The sequence below is a fragment of the Hemitrygon akajei genome, chromosome 18, assembly GCF_048418815.1.
Source record: "Hemitrygon akajei chromosome 18, sHemAka1.3, whole genome shotgun sequence".
In the NCBI taxonomy this organism is placed as follows: Eukaryota; Metazoa; Chordata; class Chondrichthyes; order Myliobatiformes; family Dasyatidae; genus Hemitrygon; species Hemitrygon akajei.
The window spans coordinates 68,147,960-68,166,210 of NC_133141.1; positions in this window are offsets into that span (position 1 = coordinate 68,147,960).

Genomic DNA, 18,251 nt, shown 5'->3' on the forward strand with positions numbered 1-18,251 from the left:
TCTATGCGACATGTCCAGGTGTGTACTGTGTATCTCTATTCTTCATGTCCAGGTGTGTACAGTGTGTCTCTATTCTACATGTCCAATTGTGCACTGTGTGTCTCTATTCTACATGTCCAGGTGTGTACTGTGTGTCTCTCTACTACATGTCCAGGCGTGCACTGTGTGTCTCTATTCTACATGTCCAGGTGTGTACTGTGTGTCTCCATTCTACATGTCCAGGTGTGTACTGTGTGTCTCTATTCTTTATGTCCTGATGTGTACTGTATGTCTGTATTCTACCTGTCCAGGTGTGCACTGTGTGTGTCTATTCTTTATGTCCTGGAGTGTACTGTTTGTCTCTATTCTACATGTCCAGGTGTGTATAGTGTGTGTCTATTCTACATATCAAGGTGTGTACTGTGTGTCTCTATTCTTCATGTCCAGGTATTTACAGTGTGTCTCTATTCTACACGTCCAGGTGTGTACTGTGTGTCTCTATTCTAAATGTCCAGGTGTGAACAGTGTGTGTCGATTCTTCATGTCCAGGTATGTATTGTGTGTCTCTATTCTTTATGTACTGGTGTGTACAGTGTGTCTCTATTCTTCATGTCCAGGTGTGCACTCTGTGTCTCTATTCTACATGTCCAGGTGTGCACTCTTTGTCTCTATTCCACATGTCCAGGTGTGTACTGGGTCTCTATTGCACATGTCCAGATGTGTACTATGTCTCTCTATTCTGAATGTCCTGGTGTGTACTGTGTGTCACTCCTCTACATGTCCAGTTGTGCACTATGTGTCTGTGTTCTACATGTCCGGGTGTGTACTGTGTGTCTCTATTCTTCATGTCCAGGTGTGCACTGTGTGTCTCCATTCTACGTGTCCAGGTATGTACTGTGTATCTCTATTCTTCATGTCCAGGTATGTACTGTGTATCTCTATTCTTCATGTCCAGGTGTGTACTGTGTGTCCCTATTCTACATGTCCAGGTGTGCACTGAGTGTCTCTATGCTTTATGTACTGGTGTGCACTGTGTGTCTCTATTCGACATGTCCAGGTGTGCACTGTGTGTCTCTATTCTTTATGTCCTGGTGTGCACTGTGTGTCTCTATTCTACATGTCCAGGTGTATACTGTGTGTCTCTATTCTTTATGTCCTGGTGTGTACTGTATGTCGCTATACCACATGTCCAATTGTGTACTGAGTGTCTCTATTCTTTATGTCCTGGTGTGTATAGTGTGTCTGTATTCTACATGTCCAGGGGTGTACTGTATGTCTGTACTCTACATGTCCAGGTGTGTACTGTGTGTCTCAATTCTTTATGTCCTGGTGTGTACTGTTTGACTCTATTCTACATGTCCAGGTGTGTACTGCGTGTGTCTATTCTACATGTCCAGGTGTGTACTGTGTGTCTCTATTCTTCATGTCCAGGTGTGTACAGTGTGTCTCTATTCTACACGTCCAGGTGTGTACAGTGTGTCTCTAGTCTACATGTCCAGGTGTGTACTGTGTGTCTCTCTACTACATGTCCAGGCGTGCACTGTGTGTCTCTATTCTACATATCCAGGTATGTACTGTGTATCTCTATTCTTCATGTCCAGGTGTGTACAGTGTGTCTCTATTCTACATGTCCAGGTGTGTACTGTGTGTCCCTATTCTACATGTCCAGGTGTGCACTGTGTGTCTCTATGCTTTATGTACTGGTGTGCACTGTGTGTCTCTATTCGACATGTCCAGGTGTGCACTGTGTGTCTCTATTCTTTATGTCCTGGTGTGCACTGTGTGTCTCTATTCTACATGTCCAGGTGTATACTGTGTGTCTCTATTCTTTATGTCCTGGTGTGTACTGTATGTCTCTATACCACATGTCCAAGTGTGTACTGAGTGTCTCTATTCTTTATGTCCTGGTGTGTACAGTGTGTCTCTATTCTACATGTCCAGGTGTGTACTATATGTCTGTACTCTACATGTCCAGGTGTGTACTGTGTGTCTCAATTCTTTATGTCCTGGTGTGTACTGTTTGACTCTATTCTACATGTCCAGGTGTGTACTGCGTGTGTCTATTCTACATGTCCAGGTGTGTACTGTGTGTCTCTATTCTTCATGTCCAGGTGTGTACTGTGTGTCTCTATTCTACATGTCCAGGTGTGTACAGTGTGTCCCTATTCTACATGTCCAGGTGTGTACAGTGTGTGTCTATTCTACATGCCCAGGTGTGCACTGTGCGTCTCTATTCCACATGTCCAGGTGTGTACAGTGTGTCTCTATTCTATATGTCCAGGTGTGTACTGTGTATCTCTATTCTTCATGTCCAGGTATGCACAGTGTGTCTCTATTCCACATGTCCAGGTGTGTACAGTGTGTCTCTATTCTACACGTCCAGGTGTGTACAGTGTGTCTCTATTCTACATGTCCAGGTGTGTACAGTGTGTCTCTATGCGACATGTCCAGGTGTGTACTGTGTATCTCTATTCTTCATGTCCAGGTGTGTACAGTGTGTCTCTATTCTACATGTCCAATTGTGCACTGTGTGTCTCTATTCTACATGTCCAGGTGTGTACTGTGTGTCTCTCTACTACATGTCCAGGCGTGCACTGTGTGTCTCTATTCTACATGTCCAGGTGTGTACTGTGTGTCTCCATTCTACATGTCCAGGTGTGTACTGTGTGTCTCTATTCTTTATGTCCTGATGTGTACTCTATGTCTGTATTCTACATGTCCAGGTGTGTACTGTGTGTGTCTATTCTTTATGTCCTGGAGTGTACTGTTCGTCTCTATTCTACATGTCCAGGTGTGTATAGTGTGTGTCTATTCTACATATCAAGGTGTGTACTGTGTGTCTCTATTCTTCATGTCCAGGTATTTACAGTGTGTCTCTATTCTACACGTCCAGGTGTGTACTGTGTGTCTCTATTCTAAATGTCCAGGTGTGAACAGTGTGTTTCGATTCTTCATGTCCAGGTATGTATTGTGTGTCTCTATTCTTTATGTACTGGTGTGTACAGTGTGTCTCTATTCTTCATGTCCAGGTGTGCACTCTGTGTCTCTATTCTACATGTCCAGGTGTGCACTCTTTGTCTCTATTCCACATGTCCAGGTGTGTACTGGGTCTCTATTGCACATGTCCAGATGTGTACTATGTCTCTCTATTCTGCATGTCCTGGTGTGTACTGTGTGTCCCTATTCTACATGTCCAGGTGTGCACTGAGTGTCTCTATGCTTTATGTACTGGTGTGCACTGTGTGTCTCTATTTGACATGTCCAGGTGTGCACTGTGTGTCTCTATTCTTTATGTCCTGGTGTGCACTGTGTGTCTCTATTCTACATGTCCAGGTGTATACTGTGTGTCTCTATTCTTTATGTCCTGGTGTGTACTGTATGTCTCCATTCTTTATGTCCTGGTGTGTACAGTGTGTCTCTATTCTACATGTCCTGGTGTGTACTGTTTGACTCTATTCTACATGTCCAGGTGTGTACTGCGTGTGTCTATTCTACATGTCCAGGTGTGTACTGTGTGTCTCTATTCTTCATGTCCAGGTGTGTACAGTGTGTCTCTATTCTACACGTCCAGGTGTGTACAGTGTGTCTCTATTCTACATGTCCAGGTGTGTACTGTGTGTCTCTCTACTACATGTCCAGGCGTGCACTGTGTGTCTCTATTCTACATGTCCAGGTGTGTACTGTGTGTCTCTATTCTTTATGTCCTGGTGTGTACTGTATGTCTGTATTCAACATGTCCAGGTGTGTACTGTGTGTGTCTATTCTTTATGTCCTGGAGTGTACTGTTTGTCTCTATTCTACATGTCCAGGTGTGTATAGTGTGTGTCTATTCTACATATCAAGGTGTGTACTGTGTGTCTCTATTCTTCATGTCCAGTTATGTACAGTGTGTCTCTATTCTACACGTCCAGGTGTGTACAGTGTGTCTCTATTCTATATGTCCAGGTGTGTACAGTGTGTCTCTATGCGACATGTCCAGGTGTGTACTGTGTATCTCTATTCTTCATGTCCAGGTGTGTACAGTGTGTCTCTATTCTACATGTCCAATTGTGCACTGTGTGTCTCTATTCTACATGTCCAGGTGTGTACTGTGTGTCTCTCTACTACATGTCCAGGCGTGCACTGTGTGTCTCTATTCTACATGTCCAGGTGTGTACTGTGTGTCTCCATTCTACATGTCCAGGTGTGTACTGTGTGTCTCTATTCTTTATGTCCTGATGTGTACTGTATGTCTGTATTCTACATGTCCAGGTGTGTACTGTGTGTGTCTATTCTTTATGTCCTGGAGTGTACTGTTTGTCTCTATTCTACATGTCCAGGTGTGTATAGTGTGTGTCTATTCTACATATCAAGGTGTGTACTGTGTGTCTCTATTCTTCATGTCCAGGTATTTACAGTGTGTCTCTATTCTACACGTCCAGGTGTGTACTGTGTGTCTCTATTCTAAATGTCCAGGTGTGAACAGTGTATGTCGATTCTTCATGTCCAGGTATGTATTGTGTGTCTCTATTCTTTATGTACTGGTGTGTACAGTGTGTCTCTATTCTTCATGTCCAGGTGTGCACTCTGTGTCTCTATTCTACATGTCCAGGTGTGCACTCTTTGTCTCTATTCCACATGTCCAGGTGTGTACTGGGTCTCTATTGCACATGTCCAGATGTGTACTATGTCTCTCTATTCTGAATGTCCTGGTGTGTACTGTGTATCACTCCTCTACATGTCCAGTTGTGCACTGTGTGTCTGTGTTCTACATGTCCGGGTGTGTACTGTGTGTCTCTATTCTTCATGTCCAGGTATGTACTGCGTATCTCTATTCTTCATGTCCAGGTATGTACTGTGTATCTCTATTCTTCATGTCCAGGTGTGTACTGTGTGTCCCTATTCTACATGTCCAGGTGTGCACTGAGTGTCTCTATGCTTTATGTACTGGTGTGCACTGTGTGTCTCTATTCGACATGTCCAGGTGTGCACTGTGTGTCTCTATTCTTTATGTCCTGGTGTGCACTGTGTGTCTCTATTCTACATGTCCAGGTGTATACTGTGTGTCTCTATTCTTTATGTCCTGGTGTGTACTGTATGTCTCTATACCACATGTCCAAGTGTGTACTGAGTGTCTCTATTCTTTATGTCCTGGTGAGTATAGTGTGTCTCTATTCTACATGTCCAGGGGTGTACTGTATGTCTGTACTCTACATGTCCAGGTGTGTACTGTGTGTCTCAATTCTTTATGTCCTGGTGTGTACTGTTTGACTCTATTCTACATGTCCAGGTGTGTACTGCGTGTGTCTATTCTACATGTCCAGGTGTGTACTGTGTGTCTCTATTCTTCATGTCCAGGTGTGTACAGTGTGTCTCTATTCTACACGTCCAGGTGTGTACAGTGTGTCTCTATTCTACATGTCCAGGTGTGTACTGTGTGTCTCTCTACTACATGTCCAGGCGTGCACTGTGTGTCTCTATTCTACATGTCCAGGTGTGTACTGTGTGTCTCCATTCTACATGTCCAGGTGTGTACTGTGTGTCTCTATTCTTTATGTCCTGGTGTGTACTGTATGTCTGTATTCAACATGTCCAGGTGTGTACTGTGTGTGTCTATTCTTTATGTCCTGGAGTGTACTGTTTGTCTCTATTCTACATGTCCAGGTGTGTATAGTGTGTGTCTATTCTACATATCAAGGTGTGTACTGTGTGTCTCTATTCTTCATGTCCAGGTATGTACAGTGTGTCTCTATTCTACACGTCCAGGTGTGTACAGTGTGTCTCTATTCTACATGTCCAGGTGTGTACAGTGTGTCTCTATGCGACATGTCCAGGTGTGTACTGTGTATCTCTATTCTTCATGTCCAGGTGTGTACAGTGTGTCTCTATTCTACATGTCCAATTGTGCACTGTGTGTCTCTATTCTACATGTCCAGGTGTGTACTGTGTGTCTCTCTACTACATGTCCAGGCGTGCACTGTGTGTCTCTATTCTACATGTCCAGGTGTGTACTGTGTGTCTCCATTCTACATGTCCAGGTGTGTACTGTGTGTCTCTATTCTTTATGTCCTGATGTGTACTGTATGTCTGTATTCTACCTGTCCAGGTGTGCACTGTGTGTGTCTATTCTTTATGTCCTGGAGTGTACTGTTTGTCTCTATTCTACATGTCCAGGTGTGTATAGTGTGTGTCTATTCTACATATCAAGGTGTGTACTGTGTGTCTCTATTCTTCATGTCCAGGTATTTACAGTGTGTCTCTATTCTACACGTCCAGGTGTGTACTGTGTGTCTCTATTCTAAATGTCCAGGTGTGAACAGTGTGTGTCGATTCTTCATGTCCAGGTATGTATTGTGTGTCTCTATTCTTTATGTACTGGTGTGTACAGTGTGTCTCTATTCTTCATGTCCAGGTGTGCACTCTGTGTCTCTATTCTACATGTCCAGGTGTGCACTATTTGTCTCTATTCCACATGTCCAGGTGTGTACTGGGTCTCTATTGCACATGTCCAGATGTGTACTATGTCTCTCTATTCTGAATGTCCTGGTGTGTACTGTGTGTCACTCCTCTACATGTCCAGTTGTGCACTATGTGTCTGTGTTCTACATGTCCGGGTGTGTACTGTGTGTCTCTATTCTTCATGTCCAGGTGTGCACTGTGTGTCTCCATTCTACGTGTCCAGGTATGTACTGTGTATCTCTATTCTTCATGTCCAGGTATGTACTGTGTATCTCTATTCTTCATGTCCAGGTGTGTACTGTGTGTCCCTATTCTACATGTCCAGGTGTGCACTGAGTGTCTCTATGCTTTATGTACTGGTGTGCACTGTGTGTCTCTATTCGACATGTCCAGGTGTGCACTGTGTGTCTCTATTCTTTATGTCCTGGTGTGCACTGTGTGTCTCTATTCTACATGTCCAGGTGTATACTGTGTGTCTCTATTCTTTATGTCCTGGTGTGTACTGTATGTCGCTATACCACATGTCCAAGTGTGTACTGAGTGTCTCTATTCTTTATGTCCTGGTGTGTATAGTGTGTCTGTATTCTACATGTCCAGGGGTGTACTGTATGTCTGTACTCTACATGTCCAGGTGTGTACTGTGTGTCTCAATTCTTTATGTCCTGGTGTGTACTGTTTGACTCTATTCTACATGTCCAGGTGTGTACTGCGTGTGTCTATTCTACATGTCCAGGTGTGTACTGTGTGTCTCTATTCTTCATGTCCAGGTGTGTACAGTGTGTCTCTATTCTACACGTCCAGGTGTGTACAGTGTGTCTCTAGTCTACATGTCCAGGTGTGTACTGTGTGTCTCTCTACTACATGTCCAGGCGTGCACTGTGTGTCTCTATTCTACATATCCAGGTGTGTACTGTGTGTCTCCATTCTACATGTCCAGGTGTGTACTGTGTGTCTCTATTCTTTATGTCCTGGTGTGTACTGTATGTCTGTATTCAACATGTCCAGGTGTGTACTGTGTGTGTCTATTCTTTATGTCCTGGAGTGTACTGTGTGTCCCTATTCTACATGTCCAGGTGTGCACTGAGTGTCTCTATGCTTTATGTACTGGTGTGCACTGTGTGTCTCTATTTGACATGTCCAGGTGTGCACTGTGTGTCTCTATTCTTTATGTCCTGGTGTGCACTGTGTGTCTCTATTCTACATGTCCAGGTGTATACTGTGTGTCTCTATTCTTTATGTCCTGGTGTGTACTGTATGTCTCTATTCTTTATGTCCTGGTGTGTACAGTGTGTCTCTATTCTACATGTCCTGGTGTGTACTGTTTGACTCTATTCTACATGTCCAGGTGTGTACTGCGTGTGTCTATTCTACATGTCCAGGTGTGTACTGTGTGTCTCTATTCTTCATGTCCAGGTGTGTACAGTGTGTCTCTATTCTACACGTCCAGGTGTGTACAGTGTGTCTCTATTCTACATGTCCAGGTGTGTACTGTGTGTCTCTCTACTACATGTCCAGGCGTGCACTGTGTGTCTCTATTCTACATGTCCAGGTGTGTACTGTGTGTCTCTATTCTTTATGTCCTGGTGTGTACTGTATGTCTGTATTCAACATGTCCAGGTGTGTACTGTGTGTGTCTATTCTTTATGTCCTGGAGTGTACTGTTTGTCTCTATTCTACATGTCCAGGTGTGTATAGTGTGTGTCTATTCTACATATCAAGGTGTGTACTGTGTGTCTCTATTCTTCATGTCCAGGTATGTACAGTGTGTCTCTATTCTACACGTCCAGGTGTGTACAGTGTGTCTCAATTCTATATGTCCAGGTGTGTACAGTGTGTCTCTATGCGACATGTCCAGGTGTGTACTGTGTATCTCTATTCTTCATGTCCAGGTGTGTACAGTGTGTCTCTATTCTACATGTCCAATTGTGCACTGTGTGTCTCTATTCTACATGTCCAGGTGTGTACTGTGTGTCTCTCTACTACATGTCCAGGCGTGCACTGTGTGTCTCTATTCTACATGTCCAGGTGTGTACTGTGTGTCTCCATTCTACATGTCCAGGTGTGTACTGTGTGTCTCTATTCTTTATGTCCTGATGTGTACTGTATGTCTGTATTCTACATGTCCAGGTGTGTACTGTGTGTGTCTATTCTTTATGTCCTGGAGTGTACTGTTTGTCTCTATTCTACATGTCCAGGTGTGTATAGTGTGTGTCTATTCTACATATCAAGGTGTGTACTGTGTGTCTCTATTCTTCATGTCCAGGTATTTACAGTGTGTCTCTATTCTACACGTCCAGGTGTGTACTGTGTGTCTCTATTCTAAATGTCCAGGTGTGAACAGTGTATGTCGATTCTTCATGTCCAGGTATGTATTGTGTGTCTCTATTCTTTATGTACTGGTGTGTACAGTGTGTCTCTATTCTTCATGTCCAGGTGTGCACTCTGTGTCTCTATTCTACATGTCCAGGTGTGCACTCTTTGTCTCTATTCCACATGTCCAGGTGTGTACTGGGTCTCTATTGCACATGTCCAGATGTGTACTATGTCTCTCTATTCTGAATGTCCTGGTGTGTACTGTGTATCACTCCTCTACATGTCCAGTTGTGCACTGTGTGTCTGTGTTCTACATGTCCGGGTGTGTACTGTGTGTCTCTATTCTTCATGTCCAGGTATGTACTGCGTATCTCTATTCTTCATGTCCAGGTATGTACTGTGTATCTCTATTCTTCATGTCCAGGTGTGTACTGTGTGTCCCTATTCTACATGTCCAGGTGTGCACTGAGTGTCTCTATGCTTTATGTACTGGTGTGCACTGTGTGTCTCTATTTGACATGTCCAGGTGTGCACTGTGTGTCTCTATTCTTTATGTCCTGGTGTGCACTGTGTGTCTCTATTCTACATGTCCAGGTGTATACTGTGTGTCTCTATTCTTTATGTCCTGGTGTGTACTGTATGTCTCTATACCACATGTCCAAGTGTGTACTGAGTGTCTCTATTCTTTATGTCCTGGTGTGTATAGTGTGTCTCTATTCTACATGTCCAGGGGTGTACTGTATGTCTGTACTCTACATGTCCAGGTGTGTACTGTGTGTCTCAATTCTTTATGTCCTGGTGTGTACTGTTTGACTCTATTCTACATGTCCAGGTGTGTACTGCGTGTGTCTATTCTACATGTCCAGGTGTGTACTGTGTGTCTCTATTCTTCATGTCCAGGTGTGTACAGTGTGTCTCTATTCTACACGTCCAGGTGTGTACAGTGTGTCTCTATTCTACATGTCCAGGTGTGCACTATTTGTCTCTAGTCCACATGTCCAGGTGTGTACTGGGTCTCTATTGCACATGTCCAGATGTGTACTATGTCTCTCTATTCTGAATGTCCTGGTGTGTACTGTGTGTCACTCCTCTACATGTCCAGTTGTGCACTATGTGTCTGTGTTCTACATGTCCGGGTGTGTACTGTGTGTCTCTATTCTTCATGTCCAGGTGTGCACTGTGTGTCTCCATTCTACGTGTCCAGGTATGTACTGTGTATCTCTATTCTTCATGTCCAGGTATGTACTGTGTATCTCTATTCTTCATGTCCAGGTGTGTACTGTGTGTCCCTATTCTACATGTCCAGGTGTGCACTGAGTGTCTCTATGCTTTATGTACTGGTGTGCACTGTGTGTCTCTATTCGACATGTCCAGGTGTGCACTGTGTGTCTCTATTCTTTATGTCCTGGTGTGCACTGTGTGTCTCTATTCTACATGTCCAGGTGTATACTGTGTGTCTCTATTCTTTATGTCCTGGTGTGTACTGTATGTCGCTATACCACATGTCCAAGTGTGTACTGAGTGTCTCTATTCTTTATGTCCTGGTGTGTATAGTGTGTCTGTATTCTACATGTCCAGGGGTGTACTGTATGTCTGTACTCTACATGTCCAGGTGTGTACTGTGTGTCTCAATTCTTTATGTCCTGGTGTGTACTGTTTGACTCTATTCTACATGTCCAGGTGTGTACTGCGTGTGTCTATTCTACATGTCCAGGTGTGTACTGTGTGTCTCTATTCTTCATGTCCAGGTGTGTACAGTGTGTCTCTATTCTACACGTCCAGGTGTGTACAGTGTGTCTCTAGTCTACATGTCCAGGTGTGTACTGTGTGTCTCTCTACTACATGTCCAGGCGTGCACTGTGTGTCTCTATTCTACATATCCAGGTGTGTACTGTGTGTCTCCATTCTACATGTCCAGGTGTGTACTGTGTGTCTCTATTCTTTATGTCCTGGTGTGTACTGTATGTCTGTATTCAACATGTCCAGGTGTGTACTGTGTGTGTCTATTCTTTATGTCCTGGAGTGTACTGTGTGTCCCTATTCTACATGTCCAGGTGTGCACTGAGTGTCTCTATGCTTTATGTACTGGTGTGCACTGTGTGTCTCTATTTGACATGTCCAGGTGTGCACTGTGTGTCTCTATTCTTTATGTCCTGGTGTGCACTGTGTGTCTCTATTCTACATGTCCAGGTGTATACTGTGTGTCTCTATTCTTTATGTCCTGGTGTGTACTGTATGTCTCTATTCTTTATGTCCTGGTGTGTACAGTGTGTCTCTATTCTACATGTCCTGGTGTGTACTGTTTGACTCTATTCTACATGTCCAGGTGTGTACTGCGTGTGTCTATTCTACATGTCCAGGTGTGTACTGTGTGTCTCTATTCTTCATGTCCAGGTGTGTACAGTGTGTCTCTATTCTACACGTCCAGGTGTGTACAGTGTGTCTCTATTCTACATGTCCAGGTGTGTACTGTGTGTCTCTCTACTACATGTCCAGGCGTGCACTGTGTGTCTCTATTCTACATGTCCAGGTGTGTACTGTGTGTCTCTATTCTTTATGTCCTGGTGTGTACTGTATGTCTGTATTCAACATGTCCAGGTGTGTACTGTGTGTGTCTATTCTTTATGTCCTGGAGTGTACTGTTTGTCTCTATTCTACATGTCCAGGTGTGTATAGTGTGTGTCTATTCTACATATCAAGGTGTGTACTGTGTGTCTCTATTCTTCATGTCCAGGTATGTACAGTGTGTCTCTATTCTACACGTCCAGGTGTGTACAGTGTGTCTCTATTCTATATGTCCAGGTGTGTACAGTGTGTCTCTATGCGACATGTCCAGGTGTGTACTGTGTATCTCTATTCTTCATGTCCAGGTGTGTACAGTGTGTCTCTATTCTACATGTCCAATTGTGCACTGTGTGTCTCTATTCTACATGTCCAGGTGTGTACTGTGTGTCTCTCTACTACATGTCCAGGCGTGCACTGTGTGTCTCTATTCTACATGTCCAGGTGTGTACTGTGTGTCTCCATTCTACATGTCCAGGTGTGTACTGTGTGTCTCTATTCTTTATGTCCTGATGTGTACTGTATGTCTGTATTCTACATGTCCAGGTGTGTACTGTGTGTGTCTATTCTTTATGTCCTGGAGTGTACTGTTTGTCTCTATTCTACATGTCCAGGTGTGTATAGTGTGTGTCTATTCTACATATCAAGGTGTGTACTGTGTGTCTCTATTCTTCATGTCCAGGTATTTACAGTGTGTCTCTATTCTACACGTCCAGGTGTGTACTGTGTGTCTCTATTCTAAATGTCCAGGTGTGAACAGTGTATGTCGATTCTTCATGTCCAGGTATGTATTGTGTGTCTCTATTCTTTATGTACTGGTGTGTACAGTGTGTCTCTATTCTTCATGTCCAGGTGTGCACTCTGTGTCTCTATTCTACATGTCCAGGTGTGCACTCTTTGTCTCTATTCCACATGTCCAGGTGTGTACTGGGTCTCTATTGCACATGTCCAGATGTGTACTATGTCTCTCTATTCTGAATGTCCTGGTGTGTACTGTGTATCACTCCTCTACATGTCCAGTTGTGCACTGTGTGTCTGTGTTCTACATGTCCGGGTGTGTACTGTGTGTCTCTATTCTTCATGTCCAGGTATGTACTGCGTATCTCTATTCTTCATGTCCAGGTATGTACTGTGTATCTCTATTCTTCATGTCCAGGTGTGTACTGTGTGTCCCTATTCTACATGTCCAGGTGTGCACTGAGTGTCTCTATGCTTTATGTACTGGTGTGCACTGTGTGTCTCTATTTGACATGTCCAGGTGTGCACTGTGTGTCTCTATTCTTTATGTCCTGGTGTGCACTGTGTGTCTCTATTCTACATGTCCAGGTGTATACTGTGTGTCTCTATTCTTTATGTCCTGGTGTGTACTGTATGTCTCTATACCACATGTCCAAGTGTGTACTGAGTGTCTCTATTCTTTATGTCCTGGTGTGTATAGTGTGTCTCTATTCTACATGTCCAGGGGTGTACTGTATGTCTGTACTCTACATGTCCAGGTGTGTACTGTGTGTCTCAATTCTTTATGTCCTGGTGTGTACTGTTTGACTCTATTCTACATGTCCAGGTGTGTACTGCGTGTGTCTATTCTACATGTCCAGGTGTGTACTGTGTGTCTCTATTCTTCATGTCCAGGTGTGTACAGTGTGTCTCTATTCTACACGTCCAGGTGTGTACAGTGTGTCTCTATTCTACATGTCCAGGTGTGTACTGTGTGTCTCTCTACTACATGTCCAGGCGTGCACTGTGTGTCTCTATTCTACATGTCCAGGTGTGTACTGTGTGTCTCCATTCTACATGTCCAGGTGTGTACTGTGTGTCTCTATTCTTTATGTCCTGGTGTGTACTGTATGTCTGTATTCAACATGTCCAGGTGTGTACTGTGTGTGTCTATTCTTTATGTCCTGGAGTGTACTGTTTGTCTCTATTCTACATGTCCAGGTGTGTATAGTGTGTGTCTATTCTACATATCAAGGTGTGTACTGTGTGTCTCTATTCTTCATGTCCAGGTATGTACAGTGTGTCTCTATTCTACACGTCCAGGTGTGTACAGTGTGTCTCTATTCTATATGTCCAGGTGTGTACAGTGTGTCTCTATGCGACATGTCCAGGTGTGTACTGTGTATCTCTATTCTTCATGTCCAGGTGTGTACAGTGTGTCTGTATTCTACATGTCCAATTGTGCACTGTGTGTCTCTATTCTACATGTCCAGGTGTGTACTGTGTGTCTCTCTACTACATGTCCAGGCGTGCACTGTGTGTCTCTATTCTACATGTCCAGGTGTGTACTGTGTGTCTCCATTCTACATGTCCAGGTGTGTACTGTGTGTCTCTATTCTTTATGTCCTGATGTGTACTGTATGTCTGTATTCTACCTGTCCAGGTGTGCACTGTGTGTGTCTATTCTTTATGTCCTGGAGTGTACTGTTTGTCTCTATTCTACATGTCCAGGTGTGTATAGTGTGTGTCTATTCTACATATCAAGGTGTGTACTGTGTGTCTCTATTCTTCATGTCCAGGTATTTACAGTGTGTCTCTATTCTACACGTCCAGGTGTGTACTGTGTGTCTCTATTCTAAATGTCCAGGTGTGAACAGTGTGTGTCGATTCTTCATGTCCAGGTATGTATTGTGTGTCTCTATTCTTTATGTACTGGTGTGTACAGTGTGTCTCTATTCTTCATGTCCAGGTGTGCACTCTGTGTCTCTATTCTACATGTCCAGGTGTGCACTCTTTGTCTCTATTCCACATGTCCAGGTGTGTACTGGGTCTCTATTGCACATGTCCAGATGTGTACTATGTCTCTCTATTCTGAATGTCCTGGTGTGTACTGTGTGTCACTCCTCTACATGTCCAGTTGTGCACTGTGTGTCTGTGTTCTACATGTCCGGGTGTGTACTGTGTGTCTCTATTCTTCATGTCCAGGTGTGCACTGTGTGTCTCCATTCTACATGTCCAGGTATGTACTGTGTATCTCTATTCTTCATGTCCAGGTGTGTACTGTGTGTCCCTATTCTACATGTCCAGGTGTGCACTGAGTGTCTCTATGCTTTATGTACTGGTGTGCACTGTGTGTCTCTATTCGACATGTCCAGGTGTGCACTGTGTGTCTCTATTCTTTATGTCCTGGTGTGTACTGTATGTCTCTATACCACATGTCCAAGTGTGTACTGAGTGTCTCTATTCTTTATGTCCTGGTGTGTATAGTGTGTCTCTATTCTACATGTCCAGGGGTGTACTGTATGTCTGTACTCTACATGTCCAGGTGTGTACTGTGTGTCTCAATTCTTTATGTCCTGGTGTGTACTGTTTGACTCTATTCTACATGTCCAGGTGTGTACTGCGTGTGTCTATTCTACATGTCCAGGTGTGTACTGTGTGTCTCTATTCTTCATGTCCAGGTGTGTACAGTGTGTCTCTATTCTACACGTCCAGGTGTGTACAGTGTGTCTCTATTCTACATGTCCAGGTGTGTACTGTGTGTCTCTCTACTACATGTCCAGGCGTGCACTGTGTGTCTCTATTCTACATATCCAGGTGTGTACTGTGTGTCTCCATTCTACATGTCCAGGTGTGTACTGTGTGTCTCTATTCTTTATGTCCTGGTGTGTACTGTATGTCTGTATTCAACATGTCCAGGTGTGTACTGTGTGTGTCTATTCTTTATGTCCTGGAGTGTACTGTTTGTCTCTATTCTACATGTCCAGGTGTGTATAGTGTGTGTCTATTCTACAATTCAAGGTGTGTACTGTGTGTCTCTATTCTTCATGTCCAGGTATGTACAGTGTGTCTCTATTCTACACGTCCAGGTGTGTACTGTGTGTCTCTATTCTAAATGTCCAGGTGTGAACAGTGTGTTTCGATTCTTCATGTCCAGGTATGTATTGTGTGTCTCTATTCTTTATGTACTGGTGTGTACAGTGTGTCTCTATTCTTCATCTCCAGGTGTGCACTCTGTGTCTCTATTCTACATGTCCAGGTGTGCACTGTTTGTCTCTATTCCACATGTCCAGGTGTGTACTGGGTCTCTATTGCACATGTCCAGATGTGTACTATGTCTCTCTATTCTGCATGTCCTGGTGTGTACTGTGTGTCACTCCTCTACATGTCCAGTTGTGCACTGTGTGTCTGTGTTCTACATGTCCGGGTGTGTACTGTGTGTCTCTATTCTTCATGTCCAGGTGTGCACTGTGTGTCTCCATTCTACATGTCCAGGTATGTACTGTGTATCTCTATTCTTCATGTCCAGGTGTGTACAGTGTGTCTCTATTCTACATGTCCAGGTGTGTACTGTGTGTCCCTATTCTACATGTCCAGGTGTGCACTGTGTGTCTCTACGCTTTATGTACTGGTGTGCACTGTGTGTCTCTAATCGACATGTCCAGGTGTGTACTGTGTGTCTCTATTCTTCATGTCCAGGTGTGTACAGTGTGTCTCTATTCTTTATGTCCTGGTGTGTACTGTATGTCTGTATTCAACATGTCCAGGTGTGTACTGTGTGTGTCTATTCTTTATGTCCTGGAGTGTACTGTGTGTCCCTATTCTACATGTCCAGGTGTGCACTGAGTGTCTCTATGCTTTATGTACTGGTGTGCACTGTGTGTCTCTATTTGACATGTCCAGGTGTGCACTGTGTGTCTCTATTCTTTATGTCCTGGTGTGCACTGTGTGTCTCTATTCTACATGTCCAGGTGTATACTGTGTGTCTCTATTCTTTATGTCCTGGTGTGTACTGTATGTCTCTATTCTTTATGTCCTGGTGTGTACAGTGTGTCTCTATTCTACATGTCCTGGTGTGTACTGTTTGACTCTATTCTACATGTCCAGGTGTGTACTGCGTGTGTCTATTCTACATGTCCAGGTGTGTACTGTGTGTCTCTATTCTTCATGTCCAGGTGTGTACAGTGTGTCTCTATTCTACACGTCCAGGTGTGTACAGTGTGTCTCTATTCTACATGTCCAGGTGTGTACTGTGTGTCTCTCTACTACATGTCCAGGCGTGCACTGTGTGTCTCTATTCTACATGTCCAGGTGTGTACTGTGTGTCTCTATTCTTTATGTCCTGGTGTGTACTGTATGTCTGTATTCAACATGTCCAGGTGTGTACTGTGTGTGTCTATTCTTTATGTCCTGGAGTGTACTGTTTGTCTCTATTCTACATGTCCAGGTGTGTATAGTGTGTGTCTATTCTACATATCAAGGTGTGTACTGTGTGTCTCTATTCTTCATGTCCAGGTATGTATTGTGTGTCTCTATTCTTTATGTACTGGTGTGTACAGTGTGTCTCTATTCTTCATGTCCAGGTATGCACAGTGTGTCTCTATTCCACATGTCCAGGTGTGTACAGTGTGTCTCTATTCTACACGTCCAGGTGTGTACAGTGTGTCTCTATTCTACATGTCCAGGTGTGTACAGTGTGTCTCTATGCGACATGTCCAGGTGTGTACTGTGTATCTCTATTCTTCATGTCCAGGTGTGTACAGTGTGTCTGTATTCTACATGTCCAATTGTGCACTGTGTGTCTCTATTCTACATGTCCAGGTGTGTACTGTGTGTCTCTCTAGTACAGGTCCAGGCGTGCACTGTGTGTCTCTATTCTACATGTCCAGGTGTGTACTGTGTGTCTCCATTCTACATGTCCAGGTGTGTACTGTGTGTCTCTATTCTTTATGTCCTGATGTGTACTGTATGTCTGTATTCTACATGTCCAGGTGTGTACTGTGTGTGTCTATTCTTTATGTCCTGGAGTGTACTGTTTGTCTCTATTCTACATGTCCAGGTGTGTATAGTGTGTGTCTATTCTACATATCAAGGTGTGTACTGTGTGTCTCTATTCTTCATGTCCAGGTATTTACAGTGTGTCTCTATTCTACACGTCCAGGTGTGTACTGTGTGTCTCTATTCTAAATGTCCAGGTGTGAACAGTGTGTGTCGATTCTTCATGTCCAGGTATGTATTGTGTGTCTCTATTCTTTATGTACTGGTGTGTACAGTGTGTCTCTATTCTTCATGTCCAGGTGTGCACTCTGTGTCTCTATTCTACATATCCAGGTGTGCACTGTTTGTCTCTATTCCACATGTCCAGGTGTGTACTGGGTCTCTATTGCACATGTCCAGATGTGTACTATGTCTCTCTATTCTGCATGTCCTGGTGTGTACTGTGTGTCACTCCTCTACATGTCCAGTTGTGCACTGTGTGTCTGTGTTCTACATGTCCGGGTGTGTACTGTGTGTCTCTATTCTTCATGTCCAGGTGTGCACTGTGTGTCTCCATTCTACATGTCCAGGTATGTACTGTGTATCTCTATTCTTCATGTCCAGGTATGTACTGTGTATCTCTATTCTTCATGTCCAGGTGTGTACTGTGTGTCCCTATTCTACATGTCCAGGTGTGCACTGAGTGTCTCTATGCTTTATGTACTGGTGTGCACTGTGTGTCTCTATTCGACATGTCCAGGTGTGCACTGTGTGTCTCTATTCTTTATGTCCTGGTGTGCACTGTGTGTCTCTATTCTACATGTCCAGGTGTATACTGTGTGTCTCTATTCTTTATGTCCTGGTGTGTACTGTATGTCTCTATACCACATGTCCAAGTGTGTACTGAGTGTCTCTATTCTTTATGTCCTGGTGTGTACAGTGTGTCTCTATTCTACATGTCCAGGTGTGTACTGTATGTCTGTACTCTACATGTCCAGGTGTGTACTGTGTGTCTCAATTCTTTATGTCCTGGTGTGTACTGTTTGACTCTATTCTTCATGTCCAGGTGTGTACAGTGTGTCTCTATTCTACACGTCCAGGTGTGTACAGTGTGTCTCTATTCTACATGTCCAGGTGTGCACTGTGTGTCTCTATTCTACATGTCCAGGTGTGTACTGTGTGTCTCTCTACTACATGTCCAGGCGTGCACTGTGTGTCTCTATTCTACATGTCCAGGTGTGTACTGTGTGTCTCCATTCTACATG